Below are 18759 nucleotides of genomic sequence, written 5' to 3' on the forward strand. Positions count from 1 at the left end.
AATTAAATTTAATGACAAAAAAGTCAAATTTTGTACATAAACTTGGTAATAGCCATTTGAATTCAAACCAAGGTTGTGTAGCTCACCAGACCTGTTGTATACTCAAAATATCACCACATTTGAATGGATAAGGTAACTTTAAATTAAAACAGTGATCTCTACAGAAAATATGAAAAAATATTAGTTTGTCTAGGTTGTTACAGTGTGTTTTGTTTTGCTTTATTTTTAATATTATGATTATAACTTTTACAGATAAGTTTCAGGCTGGTTAGACACATGATCTTTTTTTTTTTTTCCCCCGTATAGGTCCGTTAGATAGCAAGGTTTCAAAGGGAACAACTTCATGCAATTAGCTTGCAGCATACAATAAAAATATCATTAGCTATTATCTGTAGTGAGGCACAGAAGAATGTTTATTCTACAGTCAAGATAAACAGTAAGTTAACATTTATCATCATTTCCCTGTGTTTTACACTATAATACTCAGGATGAATTAATATTGTAATGTAGAGTGATTTGAGAAAATGAAGTAATTTACACTGAAAATCAGAAACACAGAGGAAAAAGACATTTTTTAAACTGAAGAAATTTGGTGTTTAAAATAATTACACTGAAAGCTATGGATTTATGTAAACTAGTTCTAGTTTTAATTGTATTTATTATTTTACTAGACATATTTAGTGATTCATTAAATGTATAATACGTATCTAAAAAAAAAAAAAATCTGTGTTCACCTCAAATGTTAGCAGCCTTGGAAATATTATAAATGTGTTGACAACTTGCTTAAGTAACATTTACAGTTTCGTCTCAACCCAAATTAAATGTTTGATTTTTGGCTCCTGAATGCATTCAATATAAATAAAATGTTCCAGTGACACCAAAGCTAGATTTAACAGTTGAGTTATCTGAAAATATTTACAAGATTTTTATTTATTGGTTTATTTCTCACTTGACCAAGTAAAAAGCCCCAAGTAACTGACGACTATTTAGTAAACACTTCTGTAATCAGTTGTTTAGTTGATGTATAGAAAAATAAAGTCTAATATTGATGTCACTGTCTGTAATGCCAAGATCTGAACTTGTGTTTCACTGAAGAGTGAGCATTTCCTATTAGGAGTGATTAAATAGTCTATGAGAATAACACAGTTCAATATTAAGAGTTATATTTAGACATGTCTACATAGGTGTCTACTTTTAAGCTTAATATCTAAACTACTTCTATAAAGCACAGGTCTACTATAAACATCCGTAATCCTGTGACAGATGTGCCAGCCAGCTGAGAGTATCTGAGAAATACCCTATGGCATCTGAAACAGCAGTAGAAAACTAAGTTCAGGAAGAATTCAGCTAATCTTAAACTAGATAGCTACAGCACTAACATAGGTGTCCAGTGTAATTTTAGACTCTTCAGGGGGGTTGACATATCCATAGATTTAGGAAATATGACAGGGGACATCTAGAGAACCCCAAGGCATCTCAAGTAGTGCTCAATGCCTGCGTGTGTGTAGTTGCATTGAGCCATGCACAGATCTATACAGAGTTTACACACTTGGTTTAGTGGTAATTCATGTATTTAAGTGTATATATGTCTATCTTACCTGTTTACTCCTACAAGTAGACCCTGCAGGAGCAGATGTCTTCAAAGAAGAAATGGAGAGACTATTTTTTTCTGCAGTGTGGAGCACAGACTACGAATTTAAACATCAAGATTCATTTTGTCTTCTATTTTGTTTTTCTGCTGTCAGCTACTGTTTACTGTTTCAATTCCTAGCATGCATGCCCTTTACTTTTTCTAGCTGTGTGTGAGGACAAAACTACAAGTTTTCCAGAGAGCAGGAATGATTTTTCTGCACCCTGCATCTTCCTCCCTGTACTTACTTTTTACTTTCTATTATACATGATTGTGCAGGGCCACGGCCCCAGTGAATAAAATTTTGCAAAACATTAAATGTCGACATGTGTAATCTGCAAGAACTTCATTGTTTCCTTTCATCTGTTTTTGCCAGCATGTTGCTTTATGCAAGGGAGAAAGCTTATTAATAAGGATAGAGAAGGAAGTAAATGAGACAAGAAAATAAATGAGTATTTACCAATGGGGGTGGGGAACAGTACAATCCTTACTAATTGGTTATGATTGAAGTTTAATAAGCCATTCAAACGACTACATGCCTTGGACTTGCCTTGTCAGCTGAGCTTAAGACTTTGAGTGGCTGTTCAGTTCCCAGGAAGGACTAATGCTTAAAATGCAGTAGAATTTCCTGAAAAATTATAAGCTTCATTATTGGAATATAAGTGCAACATGGCAGATGAGCTATTCCAAAGTACACTGAATGTATGGATTGATTATAGTTATTTTAGCATTTAAAGGACATTATGCAAATGCTCAGCCAGCCCTTTAAATAGCTGGAGTGAAATAAGTATGTTTGTGCACTAAAGCTTCTTAACACTCTACAATAATTCTTTCACCTCTCTGCTTAGCCTGAGACTTAGTAAGCGAGAACATGAAAAATATCACCAAGAAATGGGAGAAGATCTATTTCGGTTTCTCTGTCTTCATAAGCTGGAAGGTCTTTCTGAGTTAGCATATGTCCTGTACACAGCTTTACTTTTCAGTATGCACAAAATACATTGTCTCACTGCCTACTATGAATTTATGAAATCTCAAATTAGATATCCTTACTTGGAGAAAGGGTTTCTGGCTTGGTGAAATGTAGCAACATTATTCATAAGTACCTCACTATTCTAGCCAGGATTTTTAAAAATAACCTACTAGAACTGATACTCCAAAATCCATTTATCAAGTCATGATGCATATATTACATGTGGTACTATTTATTACTGCTATGGAAAAAAACCCCAACCAATTAATAGGAGATCAAAGATCTTCTATATGAATACAGTTTTGAAGATTTGGTTTTATAGATTGTGAATGACTATCTGCAGGTGTTAAGAAGCAAAAGGATTCCAGCCCAAACGTCCCCTGTGTTGCAGAGAGCAGAGTTGTTACCACCATAGTGACTTACACATCAAATACTGCCTTAATATATTCCAGAATTAGGGTTCTTCTTCTTGTTTCTTACTCCTGACTCATAATTGGTTTCAAATCCATAAAAAGACCAAGATCCATGTTAGCTTTTTTGCTTTGTTTTGTTTTGTTTCCTTTTTTTTAAAAAAAATTATATTGCTTAGTCAGTTAACCCTCATTTTTAATTTGCACCCTGGTTTTAGGTATAGCCATTGTATTTATCTGTATTCTCTGAATTTCAAATCCCTCATAGTAAGCAGCGAGACAATGTGTTTTGCACATACTGAAAAGTAAATTGAAATTTGAAATTATCTGAATATCAACTTGTTGAATTTTATGAGTTTACCAAAATAACCTTAAAGTCTTAACCTGTTCTTGAAAATTACTGCCTTCTCTTCTAATGTAATGCCATCCATTTACATATTTCAACCATTCCAAATAGTAATGAAAAATATCAAAGACACCTAGGTTCAGGGCAGATCCATGAGCAATGACACTTGAAACATTCTCCTAGGACACAGGTAAAACACTAATAACCAGTTCTCCAGAGTAAGTTTTAAATGAGTGATTATATTTTAAGTGTATTTTCTTAGCTTGCTTATAAGAATGTCATGCATGGCAGTGTCAAAAAGCTTAATAAAATCAAGCTGTACCAAACCTACTGCTTCTTCTTTATCCACTTGGCCTGTTAGCCTGTCAGAGAAAGAAATTAGATTAGTGTGACATGATCAGTTCTTGACAAACTCATGCTGTCCATTTTTATCACCTTATTATCTTTGAGGTACTTATAAATTGATTTCTTAATTTTTTTTTTTAAAGAATCTTATCAGAAATTGAAGTTAGACTAACATGGTTATAAAGCTCTGGGTTCTGTTTTTCTTGATTTTTTCCAACTTCTTTTTTGAGCTTAGATATTAACTTATTCCTGTCAGAACTCTGGATCCCATAACTTCCTAAAATTAATTTTTCGGGGGTCTAGATATTTTATAAAAATAAATAATTTTGTAAAATGATTGATTTAGCCAAGCTGCATAACTTGAATTTGGCCACCCTATGTTATAAAAAGATATACTATAGCGTGTTCTTTTTGTATTCTGTTCTGTACTTCATAACACTTCATAAAGTTAATTTTTTGATATACGTAGTTAAAACAAGGTTGGAGGGGGGCTTGTTAATTTTTTTGTTGTTGCTTTGTTGTTGTTGTTTTAAAAGCATAGAAGGCACTATTTATCTCAATCTTTACCCAATCCAATGTTTGTTCTGTATCCTTGCTTTTTTTTGTCTTATTTCTAATTTCCTTCTCTGAGTGATTTTCTCTTCCTTACTAATGGAAACTCATTTTACACCTTAGTCTCTCTGATTTTCCCCCAATATGTTTTGGGTTTTTTTTTTTCTCCTTTAGGCACATTCTAAGATACCTACCCCTGTTTCCATTCTTTATTTATTTATCTAATATTTATTTTCATGTCCTTGAAGAGTTTCTGATCCTGTATTGCTCTCTTAATATGCCTTCTATCTTTCCTGTGCAATGGGATAGTCTGCCTTTATGAATAAAATCTCAGCTTTTCTTTTACTGTCAGTTCTCTCACATTCCTTCATACCTTAAACTCTTTCTCTGAAGCACCTTGCCTCTTACTTCCCTGAGTTGCCCATGTTGGCTTTTGTGAATTGCATTATCTTTACTTTTCTTCTCTTTTACCATCAATTCCTTAGAAAAGTCATCATTATTCACTTCCAAGTATTTTTTATTCAACAAACATCGTACCTGTAGATTCTCAGTCAGTAGTTCTACACAGGTTAGAACAAAATCTAAAATAGAATTTCCCTACCAGCCCCTTTGCTTTATAAAGCAAAGAATAGTTTTAGTAGAATACTATTGTGACCAAGAAATCTGAAACTGTTAGTGCTGTCTTTTGCAGCAGCATATTTGTTCTCTGTTCATTAGTATCTGTCTGAGTCTAAACTTTCAGCTGAGAAATGTGAGAGCAGCCAGGCACTGATATTCCTTCCCTTATTACCCAAGGTGTTACAACGTCTTCTGATCTGACCGTGGCAGTACACGGCTTGTTGCCAGTACCCACATAGAAAAACAGCAGGAAAACTGTCAGGCATTTGGGTGAGACTTTCACACCTAAATGTAAATCCAGATTTTGTCCCTGGAAAGGAATCAGTGCAGATTAGTACTTTTTCCTCATAAGAAACCTTCCAACAGCCAAGAAACTTTGTGTTCTGTCCTGGGGAATATGAGCTGTTAAGTCTCCTAGCCTGGGATTCAAGGAACCTTTTTTCCCCATCAATTTTGCTGTAACAATTGTCATGCAGTACCTATTAACAAAAAGGTAAAATTTCAGCATTAGTCTGACTGTGTTCTATTTTGGATCCAAAAGCAGATGAAACTTTTTCATTTTCCATTTTTATTGACTGGAGATTTGGTGCAAGAAGGTCAGATTACCACAAGATAAAACTGATGCTTGCCATATGGTCACAAAATCTGATTAGAGAAGCTCAAAAGATTTGGCATCAGTGAACCCCAAATGGTAATATAAACCCACATTTGTATCTAAGCACTGCATCCTCATCCATCTTTAACATGTAAGAGTAGTTAACATGTGAGCGAGCTAGTTTGCTGTGGCATTTCCTAAAATTATATTCCAAGAGAAAAATTTCCTAAGTTCATATGGTGATCTCAATGAGTCAGCTCAGATTTGTACTTTAGGACAGACTGCCTTAGAATGAACACACAGCTATTATCTCGCAGATGTCTGTGATAAAATTTTTAAAAATTACAGATGCAACTGGAATGAGCAGGGAATCAATTATGAGCCACAAAAGTTCTTTCAGTATCTGACTCTAATTATATTAATTATGAACAAATGCAAGATGCAAAAAATGACATTTCTAATAATCAAATAAGGTCATCCTTTTGGTGGGGTTTTTTTTGAAAAATAAAGTTGAGCATGTACCCTTTTTAAGCAGTTAATTATAAAGTCAGAGCTCAAACACACACTTAACTTGGTGAGTACTGCAAAATTTTACTTATTTCTTCGTTATTTATAGCTCTATAATTTTATTTAGTGCAATCAAAGTAACTCTTTAAACTTACTATAAACACAACCATGAGGTTGCTTTTATCACTAGCCTGGCTAGGGTTTCCATTTCAGTCTATCAGGTTATAGATTTTAATGAACTTGATCATATGGACCTTGTTTTCAGACTATAAATAAGAGATTGATGATCCCAAAGAATTGCTTACTATAAGACATGTCTACAAAGACAAGTTTTAAGAAAGTCCTTGTAAGAGAACATAGAAACAAGAGACTTCCAACAAAAGAATAATGTGAAAAAAGCCCTTAGTTGTGAGGTGAAGATGATCGTATAAAATACTTACTGCTAGTATCTAGGCCTGGATTTCATGCCCATATTCTCACAAATTTATATTCTTGTATTTTATTATAATTTTAGCCAATGTGACAGAAAGTCTATGCACTTTTAGTGTAAAGAAATGATCCACAGAATGCTCTTAGTCAACCCAGTAACTTAAGTGTATAAGAGTATGAATGTGCATGTAAGATTAATGCAAAATGGTTTAGTGAATCTTACTCATGTATTTGTTTGAAATATCTGACTAAACAATAAACATGGGTTTTTTTACTTTTAACATGCAAATGGTTTGTGATTTTAGATTGTGCAAACTCTTAAAAATATGGTGAATTGCTTTCATCAAGTCAACAAACTCTTAAAGCAAAACATAACACAGAAAGCAAGGAAAAAGAAAACTAGAAAAAATGTCTAAGCAGTAGGAGCATCAGGGATAGGCAGTTTCCATAGAGATCATGTGTCCCTACTGAGGTTGAAATAGGCCTAAAAATTCAAGACCTGCCCAGACACATTCCTGTGTAATGTCATCTAGGTGTTCCTGCTCCGGCAGGGAAATTGGACCAGATGATCTTTCGAGGTCCCTTCCAATCCCTAACATTCTATGATTCTGTGAAAAATTCAATCCTTTCACTGTCAATTAAGCTGAATCAGACCCAAAGAGAGCACTATTGGTTAATGTAGGACATCATACACACTCCTCATCAAAACCAAAACCTTTTCAACTTGCAAGATTACCAGTCAGTGTGACAGTAATCAACATGTCTGCTTTCTTGTAAGTAAAAGCAAAGAAATTCAGCTGTAAATATGGATTGGCTACATTTTCAAGCAGTATGGATCACTATGTGCAAATTTTCTGCCTGTGCGTAGTCTGTGTACATACATATTCTGCATCACAGCTGCTTTACAGCCCCTCGGCTGAGAAACAAAAAGCCAATTACACAATCAAACACTGCAACAATTTTAAGCAGATTATACAGTATTTTTAAATTGTTGCAGTTTATCACTAAAACCTACTTGAAGAATACATATCTATATTATATTAATTCAGTTTTCATTGAATGCAGAACCATGTCTCCAAACTTACATTATTCATGTATATAACATCATACTCTGCAGAGTTTACCAGAGAAATTAGGTGCATCTCCTTGCAAAATAATGTGTGGACTACAACTTCTAAAGAAAGTAGAGACCTTACACAAAATTGCAAGTGGCAACAAAATCAATTAGCAGTTATGCCATGGATGATTTAGGTCATATGATTTTGCAAAGCTGATTTATATAACCTAATAAAAGTGAAAATTCATTTATTTCACAGTGCAGTTAACACCAATATACAGAGAGAAAAAATTCTTCATATTGAGAAGGAATTACAGGTGGGAGTGTCTGTGGGCTTTAAAACTGTTCAGTTCATATAAATTCTTACCTCTACAAAGTATAAATTTTAAAAATAAGACAGATTTTTCAGTGCCATTTAATATATTGGTCTTTAGTTACTGTCTGTTCTTCTCCTGGTATAACTTAGCTGATGGAAAACGAACAATCCCTTCAAACCCCCAAGTAATAGCAAACAACAGTTTTTATATAAAAATATACATATATTGTATGTATATACATGTGCATTTACACGTGTGTGTGTGAGAATGAGAATGGTGTGTCTGCACACATTAGCAAGTAATGTGTCAGGGAATCTTCCTATGGAAACAGGAGTTCATGTTAAGACAGGCACAGCTGTGCTGACCCAGATTTTCTTTCTGTGCAAATACTTTCACGACAGATAAAATGAATAAAATAAAATATACAAAAAGCTTAAAATATTTACATTTGTTTAGGGTATACTTCTTGTTGTTGTTGTTGTTGTTGTGTTTTGTTTTTTTGTTTGTTTGTTTGTTTGTTTTTCGAGTTTCCAAAGCAGGACATAGGTCAGCATTGTAATGGGATTCTAAGAAGAGTGAGCCATTAACATGGTCTGCTGTCTCTGGCTGTGGTAGAATTATGAATCCATGTTTTAAAAGTGTGTCAAGGCTTTCTCTTTTTCTCGCTCTGACCCCACCACCAAGCTAGTAGGCTTTGGGTGCACAAGAAGTTGCAAAGGGAACACAGCCAGGGCAACAGACCTCAGCTGACCAAAGTGTTACCCCATAGCATATGATGCTGTCCCCAGCAATAAAAGCTCAGGTAAAGGAGGAGGAAGGGGGGATGTTTGTGGTTATAGTGTTTGTCTTCCCCAATAACTGCTATGTGTGCTGAAGCCATGCTTCCCAGAAAGTGGCTAAATATCTGCCTGCTGGTGGAAGGTAGGGAATTAATTCCTTTTTTTTTTTTCTTTTCTTCCTTGTCTATGCAACTTTGCTTCACCTATTAAGCTGTCTAAATCTTTACTCATGAATTTTCAGCTTTTGCTTTTCAGCTTCTCTCCCCCATCCTGCTAGTGGGCAGTGGACTGAGTGAGTGACCAGGTGAGTGCAGAGCTGCTGGTTCAGCTCAAACTACCACACACAGATAGAGAAAACACCTAGGGAGAGGTTTTGAAATTCTTTGCTCCATGAATTATATGCTTAAGGACACAATCCATCAACAAATTGAAAATCTTTAAGAAGATGTTTGAGCAATTAATTTGTAATAATATTTCATGAAGCTCCTAATGCATGATTCTAAAGAATTTGGGAGAAGTTATTCTTGGAGAGAGGCTGCTGAGGCATCTGCAAGGAGGATGTTCATTTTACTCTCAATTTAAACATTCTTAACATACATGCTACATTGAGTAATAGTTATGAAAACACAGACGACATGAGAGTAAATATTTTTTTTATAAAGAGAAGGTGAATATTGCCAGCAAACAGATTTTGCCACCTGTTTCAAGACACATATCATGGCCTCCATGTTTTTCTGCGCACCGATGCTTTCTTTCCTATACCTCTCCAGATTAATGATACAGATTCTCACTGAAGAAGAAAACAGGGAAGGCAAATTCCACCATCATTAATAACTGTAAATCTGCTTTGATCTTTTTTTATTACCAGAGTGAATATAGAGAGGAGAATAAACATTCAATTACATACAAAATACATTAACAGGGGGTGATTCTTAAAAGAATAAAGGGAATTGAAAATACCTTGGTGTAACAACATTGTGCAATACAGCCATATAGCAGATTGATAGTATTCCTATTCCTTGTACTTCAGGCAATCCACAGACATAAACCCATTATTTCTGGAATAGCAAAGTGTTTGGGTAGGTCTCTTTTGTACAGATTTTTGATATCTCCTATCAGCTGTCTCAGAGTGATGATAATAATATACATATGAATTATTCTGTTGCATATTTTGCTCTTCCAGTCTTAGGAAAAACACTTCCAGCATGGCTACAGAAAGGTAGCTCTATAGAAAAAACGGCAAGGTACGTGGGATTGTGAAGTGATATAATTTGAATATCTTAATTTCTCCAGACCAAATCTCTTAATTTTGAAAATCAATACCTTACATTTAGGTATAAAATATACGTTAGCAAAATCTCACTATTTTTTATTAAAAAAAAAAGCTTAAAAAGGAGGTGGTGTGCTTTTAAAACTGTGTAAGAATTGCATGAATTAAAATGACTTGTTTTTCAAATTAAATTTGACAGGCAATTATTCTATAAGAATGACAACCTCTGTAATTGCTTTTACTATTTCAGAAAAAGAATAAAAAAGGAAACCAATGAGCTATTTCATTTTAAAGAAGATGCTGGACATGAATTTAGTATTATAATCACTAAAACTGTAATGTGAAATTTCATATTTGAATTTGCTTCAGGAAGATATGTGCCTTTGCAGAAATTGTGGCTATGGATTAGTGTGTCAACATTCATGTTGAGATACATTAGTAATCAGCATTTCACATCAATGTATTGTCTCAACATTTAATGGTTTAGTAGGTAATTTATACTCAATAGTAAGAAAGCGTGGGTCTATAGATTCCAGATATCATAATTGACACAAATGAATTTAGTTGCACAGCTCAAATATCCTACTGCAAAACACCTTTTACAGCTGGCTGTGTCAAGCAAACCCAGAGCAGGCATCCAGAATCTATACATTAAATATACATTTTCTTATCATATTTAAGAAGGAGCTGAAACACTTCTACAACATGTAAAATGATGGCTGCAATAAACTCTACCACTGAGTCTGCAATACACAGAATAAACACTATGTATCAAGAAATTGATGTAAGAAGACCATAAACGCCACACAGGGCTATTAAATCCTCAGGGTGAGAATCATTGGCAGTATACACTATGAAAGCCCAAGAAGAGCTTTTCACAGGACGCTCAGCAAAAACAAAATCCTGCAGTTCATACAATAATATATAATGCTTTGAACCTCAGGATTCCACAGGAAAATTTCCCTGTGTGGAAATCTGTTCCTTTTGTTTACTTTCTTGAATGCTTTACAATATGTTGTTCTTAATTAAACATTCCACTAGGCCTCTAGGATCACTCTTCCCTATTCAAATTACAAAGCCAAAGGTAAGAGCAGGACTAAAGCCTTCCTTTTTTAGTTGCTTTGTCAAATGCAAGAAGACTGCAGGAAATTTAGGTGAGCATGAGCTTTCATAAATTTGCCCTGAGCATCACAAAAATTTGCTTTTATGGCTTTTCACAGAATCGCAGAATCACAGAATGTTAGGGATTGGAAGGGACCTCAAAAGATCATCTAGTCCAATTCCCCTGCTGGAGCAGGAACACCTAGATGAGGTTACACAGGAAGGCGTCCAGGTGGGTTTTGAATGTCTCCAGAGAAGGAGACTCCACAACTTCCCTGGGCAGCTTGTTCCAGTGTTCTGTTACTCTCACTGAGAAGAAGTTTCTTCTCAAATTTAAGTGGAACCTCTTGTGTTCCAGTTTGAACCCATTACCCCTTGTCTTACTGTTGGTTGTCATCGAGAAGAGCCTGGCTCCATCCTTGTGACACTCACTCTTTATATATTTATAAACATTAATGAGGTCACCCCTCAGTCTCCTCCAAGCTAAAGAGACCCAGCTCCCTCAGCCTTTCCTCATAAGGGAGATGCTCCACTCCCTTCATCATCTTTGTTGCCCTGCGCTGGACTCTTTCCAGCAGTTCCCTGAAGGGAAGGGAACTAAGGCCTGTGGCCAGCATAGGAGGCATTACTGCTCTGATGAACCTTGCCATTTTATAAAATAATAAGAAACAAATAAGCAAAATGCAAAGTAAAAAAAAAAAAAAGTATATTGTTAAAGTTCAGTATATCAGCTTTTGCAAACTTCAAAGATTTTTTTCCTTCCTTCCTTCTTGGTGATGCTTATTCTTTGCCTGGTTAACAAGTGAGTGCTCCATTTCCTCTTCAGCTTCATGTGTTTTGGAAACAAGCCGGCACATAAGGACTGTGCCTGGCTCTTTTTCAGAAGTTAAAACTGAGTTCTCTGGGATTACAGGTGGAAAGTTCTAATTAGGAGTCACCTCCTGAACCAAGACTACAGAAGTTTTAGCTCCTAACTTAATGTAAGCCGGGGATAGTGTTGTTCAGAGGCTCCAAATGGAGTTGAAAACCAGTAAAACTTTCAAAAGTGGACCTAAGGTTTTAAGGCTGGCTGTAGGCCCTGTTCCACTTGACCTGATAAAGTATTATTAATACTTCTGTAACCACAGCTAGGGTATACAAATGTACTGAATGTAAGACTGGGTAAACAGACTGTATGGTATCGCAGCTCTGGTATTTCTTGTGTTGGATTTCCATTAGCCTGAGGATCTTCATGTCTTTCTTTGCGCAACGTAGATGAATTGTTATTGAGTAGCAGACTATAAATTAGCTGCTATCCCTTCAAGAACGTGACATTGGAATCCATGTAAATTTGAAACGATGTGTATGACCTGTGGATCATCTTCCAAAATTGTCTACTCTGTGCTCTAAAGAACTAAAACAGAGCAAAAAGAATATCAGAAAAAAATAGAAAAGGGTTTTGGAAGAAGTTGAAAACTTCATTGTACTACAGTATAAGTCCAATCTGGAATACTGCATTCCTTTATGATCATCCCAACTCAACTGTACTTAGCTGGATTACAAAAGTCTCAGAGAAAGGAAATCAGATGGGCAGTCTTTCAGTATACATGAATGTTGTGACCAGCTTTATGTCAGTTCTAATTACCTTCTTCATTTAAAGAATGAATGGTATCTACCTTGTTCTCTGTCTCTCCATTTTTGGATATTGGAGCTCTTCAGTTTGAAAAGGTGTGAGTAAGGGGAGCTGTGAGAAAGGTCTATAAAATCACAATTGGCATGGTACAGATGATGAGCAAGGGATGGTTATTCAGTATTTGTCATTAAAAATAGAACTAGAGAATATCCAGTCACAGGAATATTCAAAAGATTTGAAACATATAATTAAATTATGGACCACTCTGCCAGTGTATAACATTAATAGATTTGAAAAGAAAGTTAATAGGAAGCAGTTCTGTCAATGACTGTTAAATATGGTGATCCCAACTCAATCTGCCAGAGACAACATGAACAAATACATCTTTAATGTTATGCCCAGATACACCTAAATATGATCTCCACTGTAGCCTATTTATGAACAGTGTATTTCCCAAGGGTATTTCAGCTAAATGTAATACAGAATAAGGTAAATTTAAAGGGAATCAAGCTACCAAAACTCCAATATAAAAATGGATAAACCAAACCACATACTCAACTGAATGTTCAAAGGGTTACAATATCTCCAGGATTTAAATGGGAAAGAGATTTCATTCTGGCTTTTTTTTTTTCTTTTTTTTTTTTTGTGTGTGTGTTAACGTGCATTGCCTTTGCTTTGTACAGTTGTCCCTGTAAAGTATTTTAAATTTGTTGTCCTTCCTACTAACAGTAATGATGATTTTCTATTACGTTCAGTGGGTTTGGATCAAGAACTTACTAAGAATATAAGAATTTTTCTTTTTGTCTTCAGAATACCAGAATCATGGAACAATCTTTTAGTTCTTACCTGTTATTGTTGATAATTTTGGGTTATGCCTTAATCAGTGAATAAATCATGTTTCTGCAAGCAGGAAAAATAATACGTGGTATTTGGCATGCACCTACGGGTAGAAACAGGTATAGTCAGACATTCTATATGTAAACTAAAGAGAAAATATACACAAACATTAATTTAAGAACCCTGGATAATGTTTACTCAAGCTGTAAAAATATTTGTCATTCAGAAACAACACAAAAATAGAGAAGAGGAAAAAATGTTTAAATATTAATTACATGCTGAATGGAATGTAGAGAGACAGTTCACGGAAACTGGTTGCTTAGTAAATGGTACATTAATTTTCCAGAAAGGCCTTATACATACCAATGAAATAGTAAAAGCCATCACAAATGTACGTACTTTAGAGATTATTTTTTCACTCCCACCTTACAATAGTAATAACAACCTTCAGGGTCCCTACCATAAGCATTTCTGTGATGCTTACCACCATAGATTTGCAAGTACTTGTTATCCAACATTTTCCTGAAGCACTTAGAAATGTGTAGAAAAGAGTAAAATCATCAGAACAGTTTCCTGGGAATAATGACAATCTGCATTTATTTCCTTCCTTGTGATCAATGAGCCCCAGGAAATACCTTATAACTCAATTGCTATTGTTTAATCTGCAAATGTACTTACTCCATCCTGCCTTCTGCCAAGATTCTGATGTATTAAGGGGCAGCTGCTGTATCAAGTGGCTATATTTAATCTTAACAGAGACATGAGAAAGATCGTGGGTTTGTCCCTGGACAATTAGTATCAGATCATGATCCACCCTCTCTGCCCGATTGATGAACACACCCAGATCTGTTCCTGTCTCCTATGTAACTTGTAGATACAGGACTCATCCTCTGCCATCTCAGTCATCCAGCTTGTTCAATAGAAGTCTGTCATCCAGAAATAAAGAGTAGGTCCATAAGTTATATTTTTAAATGAGGTAATATAGTGAATTTAGCATAAACTTGCTCCCTGTTGTGGTTTGTACTGATATCTTTCTGTTCAATTAATGGTTTGTCTGTCAACAGGGGAGCCAAACACCAGGATGAACAGGAGCCTGGAGACACTGGAGGTGGTGGCCACATATCCCTTAGCATTAAGGCAGTGGTTTTTGAAAGATAACCTGCTATGCTGCATCCTAGTTAAGTTTAGACTGCTAACTTTTGCACTGAAATCCTCTATAATGAAAGGCTGGGGAAAGATACGCAAATCCAGAGGCTGTTCCAATCACCTGAATCAATTGAGTTAAACTTAACTGAAAAACAGAATAAATAATATGATTACAGTTGTTGCTAGAAGTACTGATGATAGAGACTGAGATCCTATTTATGCAAATAGCTGCCACATATTAATTGATCAATTAATAAATTAATAGTAATAAATTACATGTTGATATTGGAATATAAATGTTTGTTTGTAAACACATAATCGGATCCTGAGCATGAGTGTTCTTATAGACTTTATTTGCAAATATATCTCTCCGTAGAGCTACATATTCCCCCAACACCACATATAGAATAAATCATGGTGTAAAGCAATAAAACCAGTAACAATACAGACATTTAAAAAAAAATCAGAAACATTTTAAGTTAAACTCTATGGGCATATTTTCTTCAAATGCAGAGTGGAATATAAATCAGCAAAGAATTTGTCAATAGGATTTCTGAAAAGGCCAAATGTGGAAAATGTGAACATGTTAACTGTTCATATAAAATTCTTTCCTTTCACAATCAGGCTAAATAAGTGGACTGCATGGCTGATATCTCAATGAATTCAGATTGGTCTCATTCAATTGCTTATTTAATACTTAGACATGGCAAGCAGTTTAAAAGCAAATTAACATTGTGTCATTTCTGTTTCACAAAACTCTAGTCAAGCAAATTGCCCTCCAGGTGTGTCCTGAATAACATGTTGGCTGATTCACTTCCCAAGGAAGTTAGTGATCTACACTACATGAGAAAATTAGTCACAATATAGAGAAATCTTTTTGGACAGATACTGATTTGAGCACCAAAATGAGTAGTCAACATTCACAACAGTTAATGTATTTACCCACATCTAAGAGAATTATAGCATGGCTCTATTCATTTTCAGAGTTGGTAGAATTTAAAAAAAAATCTAAATAAAACCCCCATTTCCTTATTTTCTTCACAGCTCACATAGTTGCTAAAATCCACAGTTTTTTAAGGTTGAATCTTCTGGCTTGTTTTACACACTTCTGTGCCTAACAAACTACATGAGAGTAACATATAGTTCTGGTATGTTGTAAAGAATTTGATACTACTGGCAAGGAGGATAACATACACCAGCACAGCAATTTGATGTAGCCGATTTGTCTTTTACTGGTGGCTACACCACCTTACACTTTTTGCCATGCCTCATTTGCAGCAAGGTAAAGCACCAGTGCCCTGAGCAGAACCTGTGTAACAGTGACTGCCACACAGTAAATACAATGTAATTCCAAGTGGATTATTTCTCAAAGAAAGATATGTATCTGTGTGGGAACAATTGGCCTGTCTGGGTGTCTATGTCCCTCCACGACAATAAAAGGAATTAAATGCTTCACATAAATTCATTGCTTTTTTTTTTTTTTCATAAAAGGTGAAACAAATTCCACTCAACAAAGGAAAAAAAATATTATTTTAGAATCAAGTAAAGTCAATTGTATGGGCATCACATAATATAACTCTACATCTTCCAGAGTAAGTATAGACAGCTTTTCAAGTAACAAATCAAGACTGAAAAATTAATTCACTAGTTATGATATTAATTTTAAAGTTACTCATATAAGCACATTTGTGGATGTGCTAGTAGCATAAAATCAATTATATTAGTTTATCTGGACTCACATAAGGAGCTGGGTAGAAAGCTGGGAAAGTGAAGGATGAAAAGTGTTGTATTGGCAGAGAAATACACAACTTTAAAACAGCATTTTAATAGTATGAGTATGTACCAAGAGAGGTCCTCTTGGGCAAAATGCACTTCATGATAGCCAATGCAGGTGCAGCAGGTTGCTGGCCTTCATATACAAACCAGGGCTAACCCTTGTTTCTCCTTCCCACGGTGGTGTGAATGATGATTCATTACAAATATCTGGCAAATGTTTGTCAGCTCAGAAGGTGAAATGCCGTTTTCATCACAAAAAACATGTGCGATTTACCTCTGAAACAAGCTAAGGTAGTTTCAGGGTGGGAACATTATTAGAATTTAATTTTCAAGTTCATTTACACACAATATCACCGTGTATTTAGAAGTAACATTTTCAGATAAGAATTCTGCTTATCATATGTTAAATAATTAGATTTTTGGAAGAGCAATGTATCAGTTTTCATCAATATGAATCTGTCTGTAACAATTACTCACACAGACTGGAAAGAAAGAACTAAATTATTTTAGCCTACTTAGATTGAACCTCATGTAACTTGATTAGCCTACTGTAGTAAAGTAACCAAATTTATCAGCAAAATTTTTAGTCTTGTAGCAATAAATATTTGAAAAATAGACTGGTAGAGAAGGTAATCGGTACTTAGTAAAGCCTCATAGAGAAAAGAACCAGATTGTGAAGATGCATCCCTTTAGTACAGATTTGCTCTATACAAAATTAATTTATTCCAGTTAATCAGACAGACTAAAAAGCTCTGTATCTGGTTTAGGATGTGGAATGCTAAAAGTATATTTCAGATCAGAACAAAATAACAAAAATGAATATTAACACCGAACATATTAACAGTATCTTATAAACGAGGTGAAAGCCATAGTTTATAATCTATATCTCTCTAAAAGGCAGATAACACTGCTTTTCCACATCAAATTATTGTGTAACGAAAATCCCCTGATCAGTTCAAGTGGAATTCTCCATTAAGTACCAGTTGATTAAAAAAATCTTCTGGTTTGTAATCTATGATTGCATGTGATTTTTATGAAATTTATAATCTAGTGCATATACGGAATGTTTTCTGAACTTTTCAATACCTAACATGAGTTTCCTATCCTGTGGCTTCTGAGTGCAATCAGCAAATGCGTAACAGATGCATCAAGTGACATTGACACACAGTAAATAGCAATCTACTATAAGGCAATAATAGATATAATTGTTGTAATTCCAATTTGTGTGTGTTAATGGATATTAGAAGCATCTGCTGTCTCCAGGAGCTCTGTGCCTGGGGATTCCTCCTGCCCAGCCACTGTGCCCAGTCCTGAGACTTTGGGGTCTCCACCAAAGACCAAAGGACACAGCTGCTTCTTTCCTGTTTGCAAGTTCAACCAGCAGTGAGGATGAGTGTGTATCCTACACACAGGGGACCACAGACAAGGCGCAGCCTCCAGCAGCCCCCACATTCAGGAATCACACCAGACACGTCCCCTCCTCCTCTTGGGATGTCAGAGGCAGAAGGTGACTAGTGCAGGACACACAACACACTCTCCAGGTTCACAAGAACACGCACATTCCTCAAGCACCAGCACAACCCCTATGCTTGCCCAGCAACCCCGCCTAGATCCTGGACCCCCTTACCCGCCCCATGGGTTCCTGACCCACTGGCCCAGCTGGGTGCTTGCTGCACACACACAGCACTCACCCACTTGTCCCACAGATACCCCAAACTCATGGATCCCCTCGAATACCAGCAAGGACTCACCACCTGCCTGACACCTCTGCCCTGACCTTGGGCTTCCTGCTCCCTGGCTGGTCCAACTTGGAGTTTGCCAGTGAATACTCATGCACACCCCACGCACACCTGTTTTGGGGCAGGTACAAACACCTGTCCCTAGCAGCTGGCACCTGGCACTTGGGCTGTGACCCATGGTCCCAATCCAGGCACCAGCGCCGAGCCCCTCATGCACTTCACTCATACCTGTCCTCTCAGCAGCTGTTTTTTCAGACACACACCATTCCCACCGCAGTGGCTGGAGGTTAAAGACCTCGTTGGCTCCAGTAGCTGACACCACGGGCCAGGGGTGCCCACAGTCAAACTGGGGGGTCTGACTCTGGGAGCTGGCACCCAGTCTCCTCACACCAGTCCCCTCTCCAGCTGGCAGTGAGCCCTTGCAACACTGACACACGTTAGATAGGGAGTGAGATTACTCAGAGAGGTCATTAAGAGAAGATTTAACAGGAAGACAGGACAGACTGGGGTGATCGGTGCAGGGCTCCACAAGAGAAGTGTGCTGACTGGCCCAGTCTTACATATGACCTGCCCTTTTATACTCCTGTCTATTCCTCTCATTTGTTCTTCTTTGATCTGCTTCCCCTAAACCTTCATATTTCCCTTCATACCGCTTAGCAAGGCCAGACTGGTCCTCTCCAAAGATGTGCCTGCCGTTTCTTAATGACTCATCGGTTAGTGATG

This window comes from Caloenas nicobarica, chromosome 1 (assembly GCF_036013445.1).
Source record: "Caloenas nicobarica isolate bCalNic1 chromosome 1, bCalNic1.hap1, whole genome shotgun sequence".
In the NCBI taxonomy this organism is placed as follows: domain Eukaryota; kingdom Metazoa; phylum Chordata; class Aves; order Columbiformes; family Columbidae; genus Caloenas; species Caloenas nicobarica.